This window comes from Trachemys scripta, chromosome 11, assembly GCF_013100865.1.
Source record: "Trachemys scripta elegans isolate TJP31775 chromosome 11, CAS_Tse_1.0, whole genome shotgun sequence".
Taxonomy (NCBI): Eukaryota; Metazoa; Chordata; order Testudines; family Emydidae; genus Trachemys; species Trachemys scripta.
Window position 1 is genome coordinate 53,958,722 of NC_048308.1, and position 20,660 is coordinate 53,979,381.

At 41.6% G+C, this 20,660-nt stretch overlaps 1 protein-coding gene across 11 annotated transcripts in view; it reads right to left on the reverse strand.

The window, feature by feature from the left end:
- The window catches only part of ANKRD44 (ankyrin repeat domain 44), a 216,592-nt gene that overhangs the window by 121,879 nt on the left and 74,053 nt on the right, over nucleotides 1-20,660 (reverse strand). The window lies entirely within an intron of this gene.

The window sequence follows — 20,660 nt, forward strand, 5'->3', positions numbered from 1 at the left end:
TCATTAAAGGTTTGGTTTTTGTTCTTTTGAAGACAACATATTATTCCTTCTAACATTTACCAATACAATGCACAGACATTATGCATTCAATCCTTTGTCAGTCTCAAATCAACATGAAAATCTTATAAGCAAGGTTTATTAGCTTGCATCCGGTATATTTGTATGCATGAACACAGAAGTGTACAGAGCGGGGTCCCCATTAAAATGGCAGCTTTTGCCAACAGATACCACACAGTCAGCATAGTTGTTTCCTAGTCTGAGGTATGAGGTTACCAATTTTCCCTTAGACACTACTTAGCTCTAGCTGTCAGCATATGGCAAAGTTTTAATGACAATCACTCTACAGACATATTTAAGCAGAAAATAAATGAACAGCAGTGTATTTCTCCATGATTATTATGCATCTCAGGTTAGTTTACTAAAGAAAAAGCCAATAAGTACAGTTTAACTATCCCAGAAGTGAAATAATTGTCTCACTGCTTGAAATTAGGAAGTGGAATGTACAAATATATAATAAGGCAGAAAGAAGGAAAAATCTGGCACACCCATGTCTTAAGTTTGTTGACAGGAAAGATGACATCACTGCCAGTTAATCAGAATGTTGACTACTTCACTCTCTCGCTCTCTCTTTCTAGGTTTGTATTAGGCCCACAGCACTATAGTATCTGAGCTGTCAAGTAAACTGACAGGACACAATCAACTTCGAAATCTACTCAATTTAAAAAATAATTGTTTCAGATACCAGACCACAGATCCTGTGCCAATGTTTGCAGTTTTACAATCACATTTTGCCTTTTTTAAAATATTTTTCTCTCCCCCTTGGTGTATGAAAAGCCCACATAAGCAGCAGGGGGAAATGACTAAGACTAAGATTCCTGTAAAGGGTTAAGCACATTTGTAAAGCAAATTGACTTCAAGGAGACTACTCAAGAACACAAAGTTAGACAGAGCTTAAGTCTTTGTAGGACAGGGACCTAAGTGACTATGCACAAAATGCTGTATACTGCACAATGTCAACAAACTAAAGGAACGGGGAAGATTATCATTGAAAGAGGATGGAAGAAACACTGTCCTCTCAGTTCTTACTTGTAACAAAAGCAGGTAAAAAAATTCTGACAGACATGATTTTTAAGTTGACTGTGTCCCTTTAAGAGACACTAATTGGGAGAAGAGGCCAGGGAATTTGGGGACTGGATGGATGTAAGGAGGGAATGTGGGATGGGATGAAGGAAAATGGAGAAGAGAAAAGGGTTAGTTAAGTGGAAGGTTGAGGTGGAAATTGTTCCTCTCTCCGGTATTTTGAGGATAAAATTAATAACATATACTATATATACTATATATACTTGTTCATTAGCCTGTTCGTTTATAAGCCAACCAACCAAAATGGATAAGTAAAAATAGCAAAAACTGTATGACCCTTTCATAAGCCGACCCTATATTTCAGGGATTGGAAAACTTTGGCGGGAAGTGGCGCGGGCTGAGGGATGTGCTGGCCGCCACTTCCTGCCTCCCTCATTGGCCTGGAGCAGCGAACCACGGCCAGTGGGAGCCGTGATCGGCTGAACCTGCGGACACAGCAGGTAAACAAACTGGCCCGGCCTGCCAGGGTGCTTACCCTGGCAGGCCGCGTGCCAAAGGTTGCCAATCCCTGTATTAGATATTCAATTCAATGATTCCAGAGAGTTTAAAATGATCAAATTTTGGTGTAGACCCATTTATAAGCTGACCACCGCTCTTTGATGCGTCACTTTTTTACCAAATATATTCAGCTTATGAACAAGTATATATGGTACATATATCCAGTTATGGATACTACACTTTAAGAAATGCTGAACACCAAAGCATTATTATCCTTCCACTTCATCTCTCTACTTATCAGGTGTTTAGTTTGTGAAAGATATTCTTAATTAGGTTCCCCACTACTGATGATGGTTTTGCAGTGCAGGCTTCAAGTTCTCCTCAAGCTCTCTCTCAATGCTGCCCGTGTTATCGACAATGGAGCTGAGGCAGGTGAAATCACCGACAATCTCAACTGGCTGGTCACCCACTAAAATACTAGAGCCTGCAATATGTTCAGAATCATCAACTGGAAGAACATCGTTTTTACCCCAATTAATTTTCAGGTTAACTTTTGACACAGATCTTTTCAGGGCTTTACGTGTCATGACTAGCTTGTTCATTGATTTGAAAATTAGCACTATGTCGTTGGCAAAATCTACATTGGTGAGGTTCTGATCATCATGGCGTATTCCTAAACTGCATTCACTTAATGTCTAGTCAAGCACATAGTCTATGACAGCACTGAAATGTTCTGGGGTAGCAACACATCCTTGTCAAAGGCCCAACCTAATCTGGAACAAGGAGGTTCTTTTCCCTTTTCCAAGAACACAGCTTGAGGAGCCATCATATAGAAGATGGAACATTTTACAGAGCTTGCCAGGGAAGCCTGTGAGTTTCAAGATCAGTTAAAGCGATTCCCTGACAACAGAGTCAAAGGAGGCCTTGATATCCACAAATGCAATGTGAACAGGGCACTTGAATTCTCGTGCCTTCTCGATAAACTGGTGCACAGATGAAGATCTGCTCTGCTGTGAAACATTCAGGAGTGAAGCCAGCTTGTGGTCTGCTCTTATTCCTCAAGCTATCAGTGGCTCGGGGCAACAAGAAAGAAGCAAAATCTTCCCCATGATGGACAGAAGAATAATGCCTTGATAGTTACAACAGTCTCATTTGCTGCCTTTACTGTGGAAGGGGTTCACTTGTTATAAGTAAATTACGACACTATTACTAGTAATTGTAACTATGTGTGTGACAGAGAGAGAGAAAAGAGATCATCCATAATTTCGTAAAAAATGATTATAAGGCTTATGGGTCAGTAGCTACCTTCAGTTACTCCTATGCATCCACTGACTAATGAATATTGTTTCTGAAGTGCACAATAGAGGAGATAAAGGTTTAGGGTTGCAAAAGACGCTCTAAGATGTGTGTGTGAGTTCATAGAGAAGATAGCATCTTAATAAGATATGCCTATTTTTAGAAAAATATGCCTGAAATATTTTGCAGCGTTATTGCTTAAATTTTAGGTCAGAATTGAGAATGTGCATCTGTTGGTGGTCATCAAAGGAAAAGCATTGTTCTATTTGTTGGCTGGCAGTGGGAAAAAATGGAGGTTGTGTAAGTTACATATGTGTTGATGATGGATGTAGGATAATCTGAACTGATGATTTCCTTGATTTTCAGTCAATGCTGTTTACACATGGATGACTAATTGTACCAATGATTGTTTTATTTTTTGGGGCGGGGGCAAGGTGGAATTTCCTAGGTTTTTTAAAATGTAGAGTGTTATTTTGTAAGTAATGAGACTGACAGATTTAATGTGATATTCTATTGACAGAACAGTAAAAATATTTATTTATAGAAAATATTTTGACTGAAAATTCCTCCAATTCCAAAAGCAGCAAAAATTCTAATATGAAAAAAATTAGAATGTGAATGTCAAAAAACGCATAGTAAACTATGGAACTGGAAATAGAGTGCATATGTCATTCATGTTTTTTCTATTCCAGATTTTTAAAATGTGTACACTTGCTTTATTGATCTGGATTTTAAGTGGTGTCAGATTCCAGAGAAGAGGTCATTTAGGATGTGTCCAAAATTTTCTCTTAGAAATCCAAACCAGCAGCCAACATAAAACTTTTGTTTTATTGTTCTTCTATAATAGCTATTACATTTGTGATTATGAAATGTGTCAATAAGTTTTCTTACTGTGGGACTTTAGGTGCATCATTTAGTCAAAGAATCATGTGCATGAGAGATGTTCCCCAAATGTAATGTTCTGCTCTCCAAAATTAGAGAAGCACTTCCCCTAGGGATAGGTTAGCTCTATTGAGGAGAAACTGAAGCAGTGAAAAAAATATCTGAATACAGATTCAGGAGCACAAAGTTTCCTTGGATTTTTCTTGTGTATGCAGAACTTTATTTAGCAAACTACTAAAATATATACCTAACTTTACTTCAATATGGCAGTCATGAACCTCATTTTAAGCATGTGAGTAAAGCACCTTACTGAATTGAGACTATAGTGAGTATCTGAGTAGTATACAGAAGCAACTCTAGAGGCAAGATCCTCAGGTGGCGTAACCTGTTGTAGCTCCTGTTGTAGTGGAGCAGGAGCGCCCCATGGAGAGATTCCATGCTGACCCCCACACCTTGCTTGAGAAGAGGAGGCTGGGGGCCACATGGGGAAGCTGATGGCGCCTCTGGGTCCCAAGGCAGTGCAGCCCAGGTCAGGCCTGCAACTGCCCCCCACCCTTGGGGTCATGTGGTGCTGCTACCATGACCAAAAAGGACCCTGTGTCCTGAGGTGGACCAGGTCTGTTATTGTGGGACTTCCTCTACACCAGCTCACATGGAGGAGGGGGAAGGAGGCCGGGAGGGGGTCACATGAGGCCGCTACATCAGCTGAAGCGTGCCCTGTATCCCTAGGGGCCCTGCTGGACCTGGTTCTGAAAGCTGCTCCCCTCTTCACAGTGGGCCACTGAAGACGAACTAACCAAGGTCAAATCTATAGGGGGCACCAGGAGAAAAGATTGCCACATCACAGCCAGCCAACAGGAGACACTCACGAGAGACAAGTGTCCCCGTTACAGGATGCATACTAAATCAAATCACCAGAAAAAAATCAGGACTCTCCCCTTACAACTTGAAAAGACAGTACATAATATTTGTAAATAGCGTTCTACGTGACATCCTTTGGGCTGGGATAGGGGATGCTTGAAGTCAACGGGAGTTGGGAGTTTGCAGAAAATACAGGACTTGTTCATTTGTGCTGCATCTGTGTTAGTGATCGTTTTATTTCTTAATAAAGCTACTTTTCAAAAAAAATGAACTCAGTTTTACCATTAGACTTAAGATTTTTTTCAATTTGTCTTGTTACACACTGTAATAGCCAGGATGATCTCTCTTATAGAGATTCTCCCCTCCCCCAAATTTCCCTGCACAACATATGTGCACTCATTGTGATGGGACATGCTACTCTGCTTGGTCCTGAGAGAGGCAGAAGAGTGACTGCATTAGAAAGTACTATCCAGGCCAAAGTTCTATGAGGGGAAGAAAGGGTTAATCAGCAGAACTACAAAACAACATGTGGGGTGGTGTCCCAGCCCCACTCACCACAGAAAACTAACTATCCTGTACTGTTCTTACTCTATATTGACACAAACAAATCTTTGCTTCTTCCAGTTTCATTATCCCATTAAGTTCCATAATATATTATACATCAAGTTGATGTAGAACACGCTACAAAAAATTATTTAAAAAAAAAAACACATTATTCAAAAGGCATTTCAAGCAAAAGAGAAAAAAAACTATGCAGCAAAACAAAAAGTAGAAGGTAAAAGCAGTCATACAGGTGACATTTTAATACAAAACAAATTAATCTATTCAAGTCTTCACAATGCTCAGTAAAGACTACGGGACTGATTCTGCAATGTTCAAAGAATGCAAGATGAAGCCTAATATTTGTGTTCACACATTTTTTGCAGTGCCACTGTCGACAGTACAAATACAATAATCTCTTCTCTGATCCCTGTTCTATTCCTGGCTGTCAGTTTGGCTCCAGATCTTGGCTGCTTTCAATTTTTCTTTAAATAGGCAATCTTTTGCCCTAGGGATGGCTAATATTTCCAGGTGAAACAGAGGTTATTTCCTGCAATTCCTGGAATCCTGCAATTCTTCTACCCAGAAAACCTCAGTGACAAAGCTATGTTGTGGCAAACTTATGAGCCAAGTCACTGAAAATAACTCACAACTTTTTAAATTTTAGGTCACTTCTAAAAAGGTAAAGAGCAAAACAAATTGATTCAATTTGCCAAGTGTCTTTTCTTCATATTAATTACTTCAAACTGACCATTTGCCCCAATTTCTGTATCTCATTTTAAAATGTGTCTGGAGATCACATCTCCAAATCACCTGAACAATTAAACAGTACTTCGGAGTTAAATGAATCAAATGGAGACAAATATAACATGCCGCAGACTGGTTAAAATCTGGCAGTATTTTGCTGTGTTAAAAACGAGGATGACCAAAAAAATAATATAGGGAAAATTTTGATTTATTCATCAGTTCTGGTGATAACAGACTTTCCCCCAAGCTTAAATGAAATATGTGCAGGACTAAATTATACATTATCTTTAGGATTATAAAGGGAAGATTTTCAAAAGCACACATGGGTTTCAGGAAACCAAGTCTTACTGGTTTCCTAATCTCTTAAATGCTTTTGGAATTCTCCAAATTCCTTGGGACATGAAATGTCTTTAAATTTTGTGTACTGTATAGCATTTGAGCACAATGATGGCACCAAATCAATAAATAATAAACATGGTGCATTTGATAAAAAATTATTCTCGCTGCATGTTTCCAGCATTGGGTGCTTCATTGTCCATCTATTTCTATACTCTGTAGCTCATCAGTATTTTAGCCCACAACCCTTTTTCATACTATATTTATTATATAGGAAGGACAGAGATCTAAGAACAACACTATGCCTAAAAGAGTCCACAGAATCCAAGAAGATACAACTTCTGAATGAAGTGAAGACCACACAGTAAAAATCTCTATGGATATAAATCCCAAATTACAAGAATACAAATAAACCAGGACTACTCTACTGGCCTCTTGATAAGGAAGACTATATTGAGTGCACAATGCTGATCCTGATGGGGGCCATCGGTGCTACTACTGTAACCGCAAACCCTACTCACCTCCAATCCCACCCCAGAAAACAAGATCCAGAGTGCGGACAACTATAGTATGAACTGAGCCAGGAGTTACCTAGAATAAACCCAGGATACGCCCATGGTTGTCGGCTTTATGGGCAGAAGTAACTCTGACAGTGTTACGCCCAAATACAGATGCAGGGCTATGCATATATATAGACAGTATATATATGACCCTCAGATGGTGTAAATCAGTTTAGCTACTTTGACATAAATGGTTTGATGCCAATTTACATTTGGCCTTCTGTCTTCAAGAGGGACCCAACCATTTGCTTCTAAAGAGTGAGGAGCTGTCAAAAGAGCTTTTCACTTGCTCTCCCAAACAGAAGTCAGCAAAAGAGTGTTAGGTTCAGAATGTCAAAAGAGATAAAATGGTCATTAGCAGGACAGAGCAATAGAAACCATTGTGGTGGGCCTGCTATGTCCTGAAGACTTTATGGGGAGAGGAATTCTTTATTAATTAATAGCCATTTCCATTTTGGCTGTAACTGTCCTCTTAATTTCTCAATATCCTTAAAGCCTCACTCATACATGCAAACCCACACCCACCCCTGTTCTCCACTAACTCCAGATCCTCTAGAGACAGTCAGCATCCCCTCATCTCCCTCTATGCTATGCAACAGCTGCAAGCAAACAAACACAAAAATGGAAGAAAAACTGAACTTTTGCTAATTTGTCTTTCTTCATAGTTTCTGATTTATGAAACAATCTCATCTCAGATTATCATAAACCTACACACACACCACTTAAGCCAAAAGCTACAATGTTAATAATAAAAAACAGATTATAATCATCCTGCCATGATGATTGCTTATATCTCCACTTCTTTAATTGTGCCACATTTGGGTGCGAAATGGTTGAAAATTATTCAACAAGTAAATCGCACAGGTTGTGTACATCTAAAAATCAATTCCTGCATAACTGAGAGCTAGGGGCTCACACTAATGAAGAAATAGACTCCTCATATTTATTTAACCTTCATGAGATCAGACTAATCTGTTTTTAAAGCTCTTCCTTACCCTTCAAATCTACCTCTTATTTACAGTTACTTTCCTAGCTAAAAGGTCTGTTTTCTATAGAGCTTGGTCAAAATATCAATATTTCCATGATTACACACCATGCTTATAAAATCATTGTCCTAACAAAATCTGAAAACCCAACAATCAGATCCTGAAGCTGTTACTCAATTTCTATCTCACTCAGGCAGCAAGACCCGGATTTTCCCCCCAAATGAAGAAAATATCTTAGATTTATTTGATAAAGGAACAAATGCTGATGATACTATATAAATCAGTTACAGTTGCACTTTAAGTAAACAAAGCAGTATTAAAATCTCCTCAAGAAGATTCAGCTCAATTAAATATTGGTCACAGAAACTGTTCGAGGATACTTAGAAACCTTTGAAAAAGATTTCATCTTGCAGTAGGCTGAACAGATGTCCCGATTTTATAGGGACAGTCCTGATGTTGGGGTCTTTTTCTTATATAGGGGCCTATTACCCACCACCCCCTGTCCTGATTTTTCACACTTGCTGTCTCCTCACCCTATCTTGCAGCAACTTTAAGTCCACAGGGAGATAATCTCAGAACATGGCCCACATGCTGTGACTGAGACCCAGTCATTGCTGGTGTCTCTTTGTTCTTCCCTGCTATGGTTGGAGGGAATGAAAAATTTCTGACATTTCAAAAGAGGAGGGGAGGGGGAAGGAAGGGCAGAGAAGGGATCATAGAGAACAGCTTGATTTGTGCAGTCCCATTGGAAATGTTAAAGATAAGTCTCTCAAGCCTTAGGGATTTGTACTACATTATATGCTATCCAAATAGCATTACAATTGACCACTGTGACAATACAGCCATGTGGGTTTAAAAAAAAAACAAAACAAAACACACACAGCAGCAGGGGGAGGAACTTTCTTTATCTGCCTAAATGTTCTACAGGAATGGAAGTTCAAATGTCATTTTGACTGTTCTGCATGATATTTCATCACAAGAAAAGCACAAGGGTGGGGGGGGGGAATATTAGATAAAAACCACCATCACCCCCACATTGGTATCAATTCAGTTTTCCAGGATATTTTTTACCAGCAGATTCACTTCCAGCCCTCTCCCACTTTAAAAGACACATTACAAAAATGTTTCCCCAGTTATCTACAGCATTGACTAATTAATGGATACGAAACAAATATTGCATACGGTACTGGAGCCAAACCATTTCAGGTGCTAAGTGAGAAAAAAAGAGAGTCATGTTCAAAATGGATACCTATAAAACAGCCATGTTAGAAAAGGCTAAACATTTAAATAGTCCTATTAAACAACACAATTAGGACTGACTAGAGGCCAAGTCCTCCTCTCTCTGGACTAAATGGGATGTCTGCCATTAACTTCAAACTGGAACAGAAGCAAATACCAAATCCGGTATTCTAAAGTTCACACACATTTCTGCTCTCATTAAAGGCAATGCAAGTTATGCTGTTGATTTCATTGGCAGCAAGACTGGAAGCCCTGAACTGGGGAAGGAAACCGACTTTTCAGACATAAGGCCTGGTCCAAAGCCCACTCAAGTCAATAAGAGTCTTTCCACTGACTTGGGTGGGTTTTGGATCAAGCCCATAAAAGCTACTGAGCACAGACAAAGCCTCTTCCCCAAGTTCACAGTACACCTATAAGCATGCAAAATTCCATGCAAATTGGATATGATACTGTGCGTTTTGCAGCTTTAGTGAAGAAGAAAAAAAAGTGCTATGAAGAACATTAATTTGTCCACATTTTCACTGGACATTAATCCATAAAAGCGTAAGTTATTGAAGTAATGTTGTGTGTGAGGCTACAGACATTATGTCTGTATAGAAAGACAGAGGGCCAAATCCAGATTCTACTGAAAAACAACAACAAAAGTCATGTTGTTGTTTAATAAAGATTAAACAAAATACTAGTGCTTGTTATAACCACAACAAAATCCACAGATCCCCGTCACGTTCAGTCCTCTATAGGCAATGGTGCTTTTTCTGTTAGTGTGTCATCATGAGACTCAAGCTATTATGAATACAAGTATTTGGTAGGCATATACACTCTAGTTCTCTGCTTTCTGAGGTTATTTCTGTTCTGTGCACAAACTATTTCTTCCTGCTCTTCCTCTTTATTACTGTTAGTACATCAGCCAACTCATGACTCACGCTAGTTGCAGACTTTTGTTTCTCAGTTCCCTCTCCAAAAACTATTCAAGTATCACCAGTCCTAGTAATTGCTAGTCAGCTCACATTATTGATAGGCTCTTTCATCCAGTTTCCACTATCCCCAGCAGCAATTATTCTTAACAAAACAGCTCTTCCTAACCTGTCAATGAAACGCTCATCTTGTGCTGGTAGTGTCAGGATCCAAATTCACCATCAAGTTCAATACAATTAAAAACCATAGTGAATACATCTGAACACACATCTCAGATCAATAAAACTGGGAGGGGATGGTGATACTTTCCATTTCATATAAGGGAATGTTTTAAAGTTGAGCCTCAATGAGGAATTTGGATAGTTCAAAGAGAAGAGGACAACACATTGATTCAATTTTTATGCAGAAAATTCCCAGTGAAGCAATCATTAATATCTTTGTACGGGACTCCAATACTCAAAAATTCTGTGCAATCTTTGTTAACACAGGAGTTATTTTTTTCTTCAAGTGAGGCAAGAAAGAGAAGCTGCCAAATCTGCCAGTTTGAAAGATGTTTTCTTGTAAATTAAAAAGCTTTTGCAAAAGTCTACAAAATTTGTGAGAAATAGAAAAGTGATTCTCTTGTTAATTCTTTAGGCTTCTCCTGATCCATAGGCATTCCTAAAGACAATCATATGACACAGGAAATGCACTGCAAATGAAGATGTGCTTGTTGCAGGAGTAGGCATATCCACACTAACTTTAATCTAGCTAGCGCAGCAATGATAGCTGTGAATGTGTGGCAGTGTGGACGCTAGCTGGGCTAGCAACACTAGTATGTACCCAAAGTCCCCAGCAGGCTTGTACAAGGTTGGCTCCCCGACACCAAAACCTGTGTTATATCCTCACGACCATGTAACCCTTGCCAGCTAGATTAAAGCTAGTGTAGGTATGTCTGCAAGCCCCCACACCCCAACCCCGCTGCCTGGCAGGAGCACCAGGTGGAGCAGGGCAAGCCCCCGCGCCCCAACCCTGCTCCCTGGCAGGAGCACCAGGCAGGCAGAGTAGGTCGGGGCATGGGGATGTCCATTTTTCTGGGGGCCCCATAATTGGCCTGGGCAGGGGTCCTGCTGGCACAGTGGCTAATCCGCCACTGGTCTCTCACTCCCTTCTGACCAGGGTATATCCAAGCAGCACAATTCTCTGCCTTCACTGCCTTATTCCCAGCAGAGGCAGGCTGCCCAACCACACCTGCAGGGCCGGCTCCAAGCACCAGCCCACCAAGCATGTGCTTGGGGCGGCGCCTGGAGGGGGGCGGCGTCTGGAGGGGGGCGGCGTGGCGGGGCCCCAGCTGGGCTTCCCTGCCCTCCCCCCGGTGCTCCGGCCCATCGAGGAGAGTGGGGCCCCGGCTGGGCTCGCCGCCCTCCCCCGGGCGCTCTGGCCGCCGGGGAGAGCGGAGAGCCCCGGCCGGGCTCGGTGCCCTCCCCTGCCGTGCTGGGGGGGGGGGCGTCGGGGGGCTTTTTTGCCTAGGGCAGCAAAAAAGCCAGAGCCAGCCCTGCACACCTGCTTGCTTTCTCTTCAGATGTTAACATGTGTAATTACTACCGTTATAAAGTACCACACTGCACTGCCTATGCAAGCTTATTTTATTCCTGAGGTAAAAAGCTCAGTGTTAGCTCAGAACAAGTATACTTATGACATATGTTTAGTCCATTCTTTATACAGTTCAGGAGTCTTTGAACTGGAGTTTCCAGGAACAGGTACATTACAAGACAATTGGCTTCTCTTACCACAGTGTAGCTTCAAAAGGATGAATTCAAAGTGGGTCATGTGTATTCCCCTCACCCAGCAGGTATTTCCTAGGGAGCCCACTTTGCATGCAAGGTCCCCAAAAGTCCTTTGACGTTCCTAACATTTACATTAGTCAAGTCCCTAGAAAAGCTACAAACAGTTCTACAATAACACAAACAGTTGCCTCTTCAATACACTGGACGCCAAAGGCACCAAGCCCAATTAGTAAGGTGTAACTTAATTCAGGGAAGTTTATCTTAATTCCATAAGGTTTGTCAGGATATAGCAGGATACTGTCAGACTGTCACACCATGATCTTTGCAAATACTCCAGTCACTGAGGTTACCAAACAAAGGATGAGAACTTCAAGTGGAGAATAAGCAGCAAGAACAAATTACTTCAAAACACAGATCCTAATTTCATAACAAAGTCCTTAGTTTTAAAGCCAAGGGTAAGCAAATAAGACATCTATGCAGCAGAGCTTATAAAAAGGGGTTCGCAAGAAGCTTCAGTGGTCTCTAAGTTCTACTATTCTAAGCAGTCAGGTGTGAGAAGAAAGAGGGAAGCATCTTGGGTAAGAGAGAGGTCTGTGACACAGTGGGCCACTGGAAGTTCACTACTCTGTCGGCAGTTTGTCAGGTCTGACATACTTACTACGCCTAACACACCGCTGCCATGGTATATACCCAAAAGATGGCATGTAATATATCATTTGAAAACTAATAACTTACTTATCATTAGTATTCTCACATGATATACATATGGGGTGTGCATAAAGTGTTATAAATATATACTAGACTGTTCTTAAAATGTGTTTGGCAAGCAATGCATAAGCACAAGACTGTCTACCTTAGACAAAGGAATATGTATTAGCTTGTGTGACCAGCCTGGTGGCCAGGCACAGATAACAAAGGTACATTTACCTAAAAGGTAAACAAAGTCATCAACTAGTGAGTGGGGGAGATAGCCTTTTACTTATCATAACCGGTTGCAAAAATAAACATGGTGTCAGCTCCCTAGTGCAGTGGTTCTCAACCAGGGGTCCGGGCCCCCGAGCAGGTTTCTGCGGGGCTGCAAAGAAGGGCCATTGTTAGACTTGCTGGGGCCCTGGGCAGACAGCCAAAGCCCCATCACATGGGAGTGAAGCCCGGGGCTCTGAGTCCCACCACCTGGGGCTGAAGCCGAAGCCTGAGCAATGTAGCTTCACCGGGGCCCCTGTGGCGGGGGGGGGGGCCAGGCAATTGCCCTGCTTGCTACCCCCTAATGCCGGCCCTGGCTTTTATATGCAGAAAACCAGTTATCATGGCACAGGTGGGCCATGGAGTTTTTATAGCATGTTGATGGGGGCCTCAGAAAAAAAAAAAGTTGAGAACCCCTGCCCTAGTGGACACAGCAAGCTTACCCTCCAGGAGGGCTTCCTGCGTCCGAAAACAGGGTCAGTGAACTTTGGGAAGATATAAGGAGAAAGGAAAGCAATTTTGGCATCCTTCAAATGAAGAAACAAAGGAACGTTGATATCTGTGAAGGATACTGGCCAGAGAGTCTGGCCAGCCATGCTTGAAAAGAGACTTGGTGACTATCTCTTATCTGAGCAAGAGAGAGTCTAGTTTGTTAAATCTGGTTTTACTTTTAGAAACATTTTTACTTTTGTTTGCTTGTTACCCTTTCTATCTTTATTCCTTATTCTTGGTATCACTTAAGCCTATGACTTTTATTTAATAAACTTGTTTTACTTTTAATATAAACCAACACATGGGTTTATATTATAGGCTATAATATATAATTATATTATAATATAATGTATTATAATGTTATAATATATTGTATTATTATATTAATAATATATAAACCTATGATTGAAATAAAATAGCTTGTCAAACCCCAGTTAAATTAATGAGTTGCTGTTTACTGACTCTTTGAAAGAGCAGCAAACTTAACTTCTGTGAACATGCCAGGATAGGGCTGGACACTAAAGGCAAAGAGTTTGAGGGAAATACGGGGAGGGAGGTTGGTCACCTTGCAAGGAGCAGCAAGGCCAGTGGAAGCCAGGGCAAGGCTACTGTACTGCGAGCATGTAACTGGTGTCAGGGCTCTGAACCAAGGCTGCACAGCACAGAGATGCCGAGTTACAGGACAGGTGGTAACACAACCTCTTACTGCTTACTGCTCTGCGTCTCATTTACTGATCCATGGAACATGTGTCAGCTTCACTATACCTAATAGTAACAAAAAACGCTTTCAAGGAACTGAATATTCATGCACATGGTGCCAGACTTGTTTTCCCTTGGAATTCCTTGGTGGCAGCGAAGAGAGCTTTAGGGAAATTATTCCTGTTTTCACAAAGTATGCTGTTTCCTGTTGCTTGTTTCTGATCTAGTACACCTCTACCCCAATATAACGCGACCCGATACAACACAAATTCGGATATAACGCGGTAAAGCAGTGCTCCAGGGGGGCGGGGCTGCGCACTCCGGTGGATCAAAGAAAGTTCGATATAACGCGGTTTCACCTATAATGTGGTAAGATTTTTTGGCTCCCGAGGACAGCATAATATCAGGGTAGAGGTGTACTGCCCTTGTGTAGTTTAGCAGCTATAATGTAATGCAAGAGTCAGATTTTTTAAAAAAGATTAAAGTTGACTATAATGTTACTTGTATTAATAACACTGTAACCGTGTGAAGCTGCATATCAGTTCATAACAACACTTCATACCTATGTTTGCATTTGGAATGTTAAAGTTGGCCTGGAGATCGGTTTAGCACATTAAACAGATGTTTCACCTCTAATTTGAATCTGGAACACATTAGCAAAATTAGTTTGATTCAATATACCCTGACAATACCCTTGCATTCAGCACTAACCACACAACAGAACCTGACAACAAGCTCAAACTCTGGCTGCTGAATGCAAGGTTAGCTGTCAACAAAACCATGAGGCCAAGCAAAGAAACAAAATGGTATACAGAATAGTATCACTCCTGAAACTAACATTATGATCTTCAAGGCCTGACACACCTAGTGGCGTACGAACTCCAACACTCTACAGACGTAGCCAATGGTTTTGTAGAGGCTTCAGTCAATCAATCGGTCTAAAACAGGGCCCTGAAAGCTGTAATGACAATCTGCTCTTCTTCCCCAGGAGCTTTTATATTCAGGGTTCTACAGTTCTTATCCCTCCCTCTTCTTCAATATCTACACATGCTTTTGGAAAGATTGTGAGATGCCAGATTCTTGTCAGTGCTCATGATGCTCATCCCATAACTTCTTATTAGTCACAATCAATCCCGTCACAAAGACATCATTATGTGTGCATTCAATTAGCACTTGGATGAAGGGCAACTGGCTCAAACTGAACCCAAGACAAAACTGACATTAATATTGTATAAATACTGTGATGAGATAGCCAAGATGTTGACGTTTCTTCCATCAAAGACAAATATTCTCAATTCATCAAGGTACTGTGGTCCAAAATCTCAGTCTTACTACATTTATCATTAGTCCAGGATACGCCTATAGCAATAGTGGGAACAACAGGCTTCTTTCACCTCCACTTTGACAGGAGGCTGTGCCCCTTCCTCTCAGAAGAGGTTCTACCCATAGTGATTCACAATAAACTGTTGTAACTCTTCATATCTTACGGTGAAGATGGAGGCAGCCTAGGAATTCAGCTTGTGCAGAATACAGAAGTCCACCTGCTAGGTAGGGAAAACAACCAAGAAAACATTTTAGCAGTGCTACCAAGCCCCCTACTGGCCCCCTGTTCACTTCCAGTGACAATTCCTCACACACTACTCTTGATCTTTAAAGACTTCAGTTTGTTAGTATTAAAGACCACTTCTCCACTCATGAACCACTGAGATAGCTGCACTCCTCTAGAGCAATGCAGCTAATAGCTCCCAGAATGAAACTCTCATTAGCTGGAGACAAGGGGCTCTCCACTGAAGACATTTGAATGGGGTGGAATGACAGCCAAGCCCAACCATTTTCACAGAGCATGTTGCAAGACTCATCTGTTTGTAAAAGCTGCCTCACAATAATGGATGACAAGGAATTACAGCATGCAAACCAACCATAGAAAGTAAAAGCTGATGAACCTGAGAGACGTAAGGAGCACAGTCCACTATGGACATCTCCATGCAACTTTTAATTACAGTGCATGGTGCTCAGATACTATAGTGTCTGGAAGTAATATCGGTTAGATAGATAGAAAAAGATTTCAAGTTCTTAAAAAAAAAAAAAAAAAAAACCCTGTATCATTTATTTAAAAACCCTACGGACCAGCTCTCAACACATTGCTAGGCAGTGCCACAGATTATTAAACCTGAAAGAACTTTAAAAAAAAACTAATTAAACTTTAACACTTATGCTGTTTATTTTTTTCACATCACTCAGTTTGAACAACGAAAAAGTAGTTCTGTTTTACTCTTTCATACACAAGCATAATTAATCTTATAAAATAGAATGTTGTAATGTTTGGGTATGTGGGAAAAGTTTAAAATTAAAACATTTAAATTCATTAAAACATTTCTGTTAAAAACATTTTAGTGTTGTTGTTTTTTTAAAAACAAATCTATGCCTTGAGCCTCAAATAGGCTTTTATAAAACAGTAGATCATTATTTGCTCTCCAGTTCCATCATATATAGTCTGATATTGTCTTTTTAAAATTTCCTTGTAAACAGGCAACATTACAAAAAAAGCTAATTAGATAATTTATGGAACTGCTTATTAGCCAAGGAAGTGGCAGCTTGCCTTACACTATTTGGGTCTGTATTATTGCAACTGAGCATGATTTAGAACATTTCTCTAATGATAGCAACAAAGAAAGTTGGCGATCATCAGTTGAATTGCTAAATTCAGATGAGCACACAACTAATTGGGTAATCAAATCAGGAGATGCAAATTGACCACTTCATTAAATAATTACACTGCGTTACAAAAAAATAACCCCCAACAAATGACGACAACACCAGTAGGATTTCCCAGTCGAGATCTATTTCACTGTCTTTTGACGATTTCACAGCCTGCCGCTGCAATCAAGTCTTGGTGGAGGCTGTTGGGATTCTAACAGCATTTCCTTTTAACAGTGTTTCTCTCAGACACTCCCACATTTACAGGTGTTTCTGGAGTTCAGGGAAAAGCACATTAGAGGGACAGCGTGGGGGATAAATTTGTCGCCACCTATTCTACACCTAATCAATGGAAAAGGTCAGGGCTTTGGCTTCCGTGCTTTCAATCTGGTTTACATGAGCACCTATGTTTAAGCTTAATTTTTTTAAACTGCATTTTCAAATGGTTAAGCACAATTTACTTTCCTTCTCATTTGGGTGCAGTGGGAAAACGGACCACCATAGCTCACCATACTGTTGAACTTTTGGGCTTGGATTCTCAAAAGCATGCAGATTTGGCTTAACTCCACGCCCATTGAAGTTAATAGTAAAACTTTCATTGACTTCACCAGGAAAAGAGGCCAATGCTGAGTAGTTTTGAAAATCCCATCCTTATAAAGTTCAACTATGAAACCTTTGGAGACATGAGAATGTATTTCATGGCAACTTACTTACATTTTACTCCACAATTTTACATTCAACAACACACACTGTCTCCAAATCATGGGAATAACCATGGGTACTAGGATGACTCCCCCGTATGCAACCTCTTCATGGGCCAGCTTGAGGAAGAATTTCTGGTTTTGTGGTGCATTTGCCTGATATACACCTGTGAGATTTTCATCCTCTTGGTAAAAGCAACAGAGGATCCTGTGGCACCTTTGAGACTAACAGAAGTATTGGGAGCATAAGCTTTTTCTGAAGAAGTGAGGTTCTTACCCACGAAAGCTTATGCTCCCAATACTTCTGTTAGTCTCAAAGGTGCCACAGGACCCTCTGTTGCTTTTTACAGATTCAGACTAACACGGCTACCCCTCTGATACTTGACATCCTCTTGATAGACGTCCGAAACTCCTTCATACATTTCCACCACAACTTCAACAACCACCACCCATCCATCAAACTCTTTCTAGAACACTCCCATACTTCAACAGTGGAAACCTACAGACAACTATATATAAGAAACCCACAGATTACCACTCTTACCTTCATACATCCAGTAGCCACCCCAAACACAATCTGTTATCTACAGCCAGGCATAGGCACCCACTCCATGGGTGCTCCAGCTGGCAGCCAGCTTCTCTCCCTCTCCCGTAGCGCTTCCTGCTCACCAGTGGCCCCACCAATTAACTCCTCCCCCTCGCTCCCAGCGCCTCCTGCCCGCTGTGATTAACTGTTCTACAGTGTGCAGGAGGCGCTGGGAGGAGGGGGAGGAGCAGGGATGGGGCACGCTCAGGGGAGGGGGCGGAACTGGGCAGGAAGAGGCAGGATGGCAGAGGAGCAGGGGCAGGAAGAGGCGGGTGGGGCGGGGCTTGGGGAAAGGGGTGGAGCAGAGGCAGGGCCTGGGGCGGAGTGGGGGCAGGGGCAGGAAGAGGCAGGGTGTGGTTGAGGGTTTGGGGGAAGGGGAGGGGGGTTGAACACTCCCGGGGCAAGGAGGAAGCCGGTGCCTGTGCAGCCAGGCACTCAGATACCATAGAATATGCTCTGAGGAGAAAGTCCAGGATATACATCTTAACACACTTAAAACTGCCATCACCAAACAAGGAAATTCCACCAGAGAATTAGATCACATCACGAAACAGGCCACCCAAATACCCCCAAGAGAACCTGCCACCACACAGGAAAAAACAAAAAACTTTCCAACCACACATCCCTAGTTGTCACCTACCACCCTCCCCTGGAACCCATACCGGGTATCATCAAACAATTACGACCCATATTCGATGGGAACCATATCCTGAAAGCAATCTTTCCTGAACCCCCTCTTCTGGCCTTCAAACAAACTTGCCAAGCTCATAATCAGAAGCAAGCTCCCCACAGACCAGGACACACAAACTCCAAGTGGTACCAGACCCTGCCAGAACAGACAAAACTTGTAGACAACTCCACTGCTGTAATGATCAATACCCTGCCCTCCTCACACACAACACACCTTTCAAGATCCCTGGATCCTACACATGCCTATCACAAATTGTGTTGTACCTCATCCAGTGCACTAAATGCCCCAATAACTATGTGGGTAAAACCAGACAGTCACTATGCTTCTCAAATGAACTCACACAGAAAAATGGTAAGTGACAAAAACATCACATCACTTGTGGGTGAACACTTTTCCACAAAGTGATCACTCCACATATGACCTCTCGGTTCTCATCCTCAAAGAAAATCTACACAAAACCTTCAAAAGACGAGCCTGGGAGCTTAAATTCATAACTTTGCTAGATACTAAAAATCATGGACTTATTAAATACCCTGGATTTATGGTTTATTACAACAATCTGTAACCTACTAAACCTTCCCCCCCTTTTGGCAGGAGTGTTAACTGGCCACTTCATCATTAATGGTCTCTTACAATATGTGTTAACTACTTACGCTAAACAATCTGTTCCACCTCCTATTTAGCTGAGTGCCTTTCCCAGACCGGAAGAAGAGCTGATCCAATAAAAGATATTACCTCATCCACCTTGTCTCTCTTTTACTCCACAAGGCATTTTCCACATTTAAATCCAGCTTCTACTTAGAGAACTCGCACCCCAGTATACAGAATTCCCTCTCTCTGAGTCTTTCACTCTTACATTACATTAACCTAATATTAAAGCAACTTTATTAGTTTCAGATTCCTTGCTCCTCAGGGCTAAATCCAGTAGGGAGACAGTGTGCTCTCTCCCCCAAGGGGACCAGACAAAGGCTTCCATTGTTCTACAGTGTTTCTGAAACCAGCTGAAAATAAACAACAGAGAGCGGCCCAAAGGTCCAATGCTACTCAACTTTGAGAACATGTTTTTGTGTTTTGGATACATTCTAACATCAGCTGTCCCCAATCAGTAACTTTGTTCTATCTGCACCATAATCATTTCCACCACACACTGAATTTTAGCCATTACTACTGTAATGTTAAACAAAACTGTATAAATATTTGAGCAAGTTTTTGCACACCAACTGCTGGAAATTTCCAATCTGGTTTCAGGTTATGCAGAAACTTTAGTATCACTGTGCTACAACTCTGCTCTCAGAGGCAGAGCTGTGGGGCGGCACTAGCGCTAATTTGCAGCTCTGCCGCGGTTTCTGAGAAAAACCTCAGGAAATACTTAAGGCACTTTTCCGTGTGAAAAAAAAAAATCATGTTTTCTAAATGACTTCATCCTCCCCCCACATAAGCTCAGCCTGTGTTTCAGATAATAGAAGAGCTACAAAATTACTTGGTCTTATAGCAAGTAGCAACTGATAATGTGCCAGTCCTTTTGGGGTTGTTCACTGAAGTGGTATCTGACTCTATCTATTTTATTGGGCTTGCTGCGTTAAGAGAGTAGAGTCTGGCTACAGTGCACTCAGCTCAGAGTTTGCTAAGCAGTGTTTAATAGAGATAAGGAAAGTAAACCACAGTTCTTCATCACTGTTCAGCCTCCTGCCACACTTGGCTCAGATTGGACATTTGCAGCTGTAGTCACTCCCAAGCCAACATGCTCTCTGCGGTTCAACGCGTCTCATCGTTCTGCATTCAGGGTTTTAAAGCCTGCTGACAAAGTTCAACTGCTCTGAGAGGGATAAGTTAACAGCAAACTGACCCTCTGTGCAAAGTTTCCTGGATGTTCAGTGAATGGGAGGAGAGAAGATGCCAGGAGAGACCTGCATGTATAGCAGAGCCATGCCTGCCAACCACAACAATGACAAATGCTGGAGAGTAGGCTTCTTGCAAGGTATGTACACCCTTCCGTCCCTCATTAGGTAGGCTGCAAGTGTAAGGAGTTAACCACCAAGCCATTCAAAACATACAATCCAGACTAGTCCTCTACAATTTCCCACCTGCGTGTCCTCCCTCTGCAGGTGATGTGACCCTTCCAGGA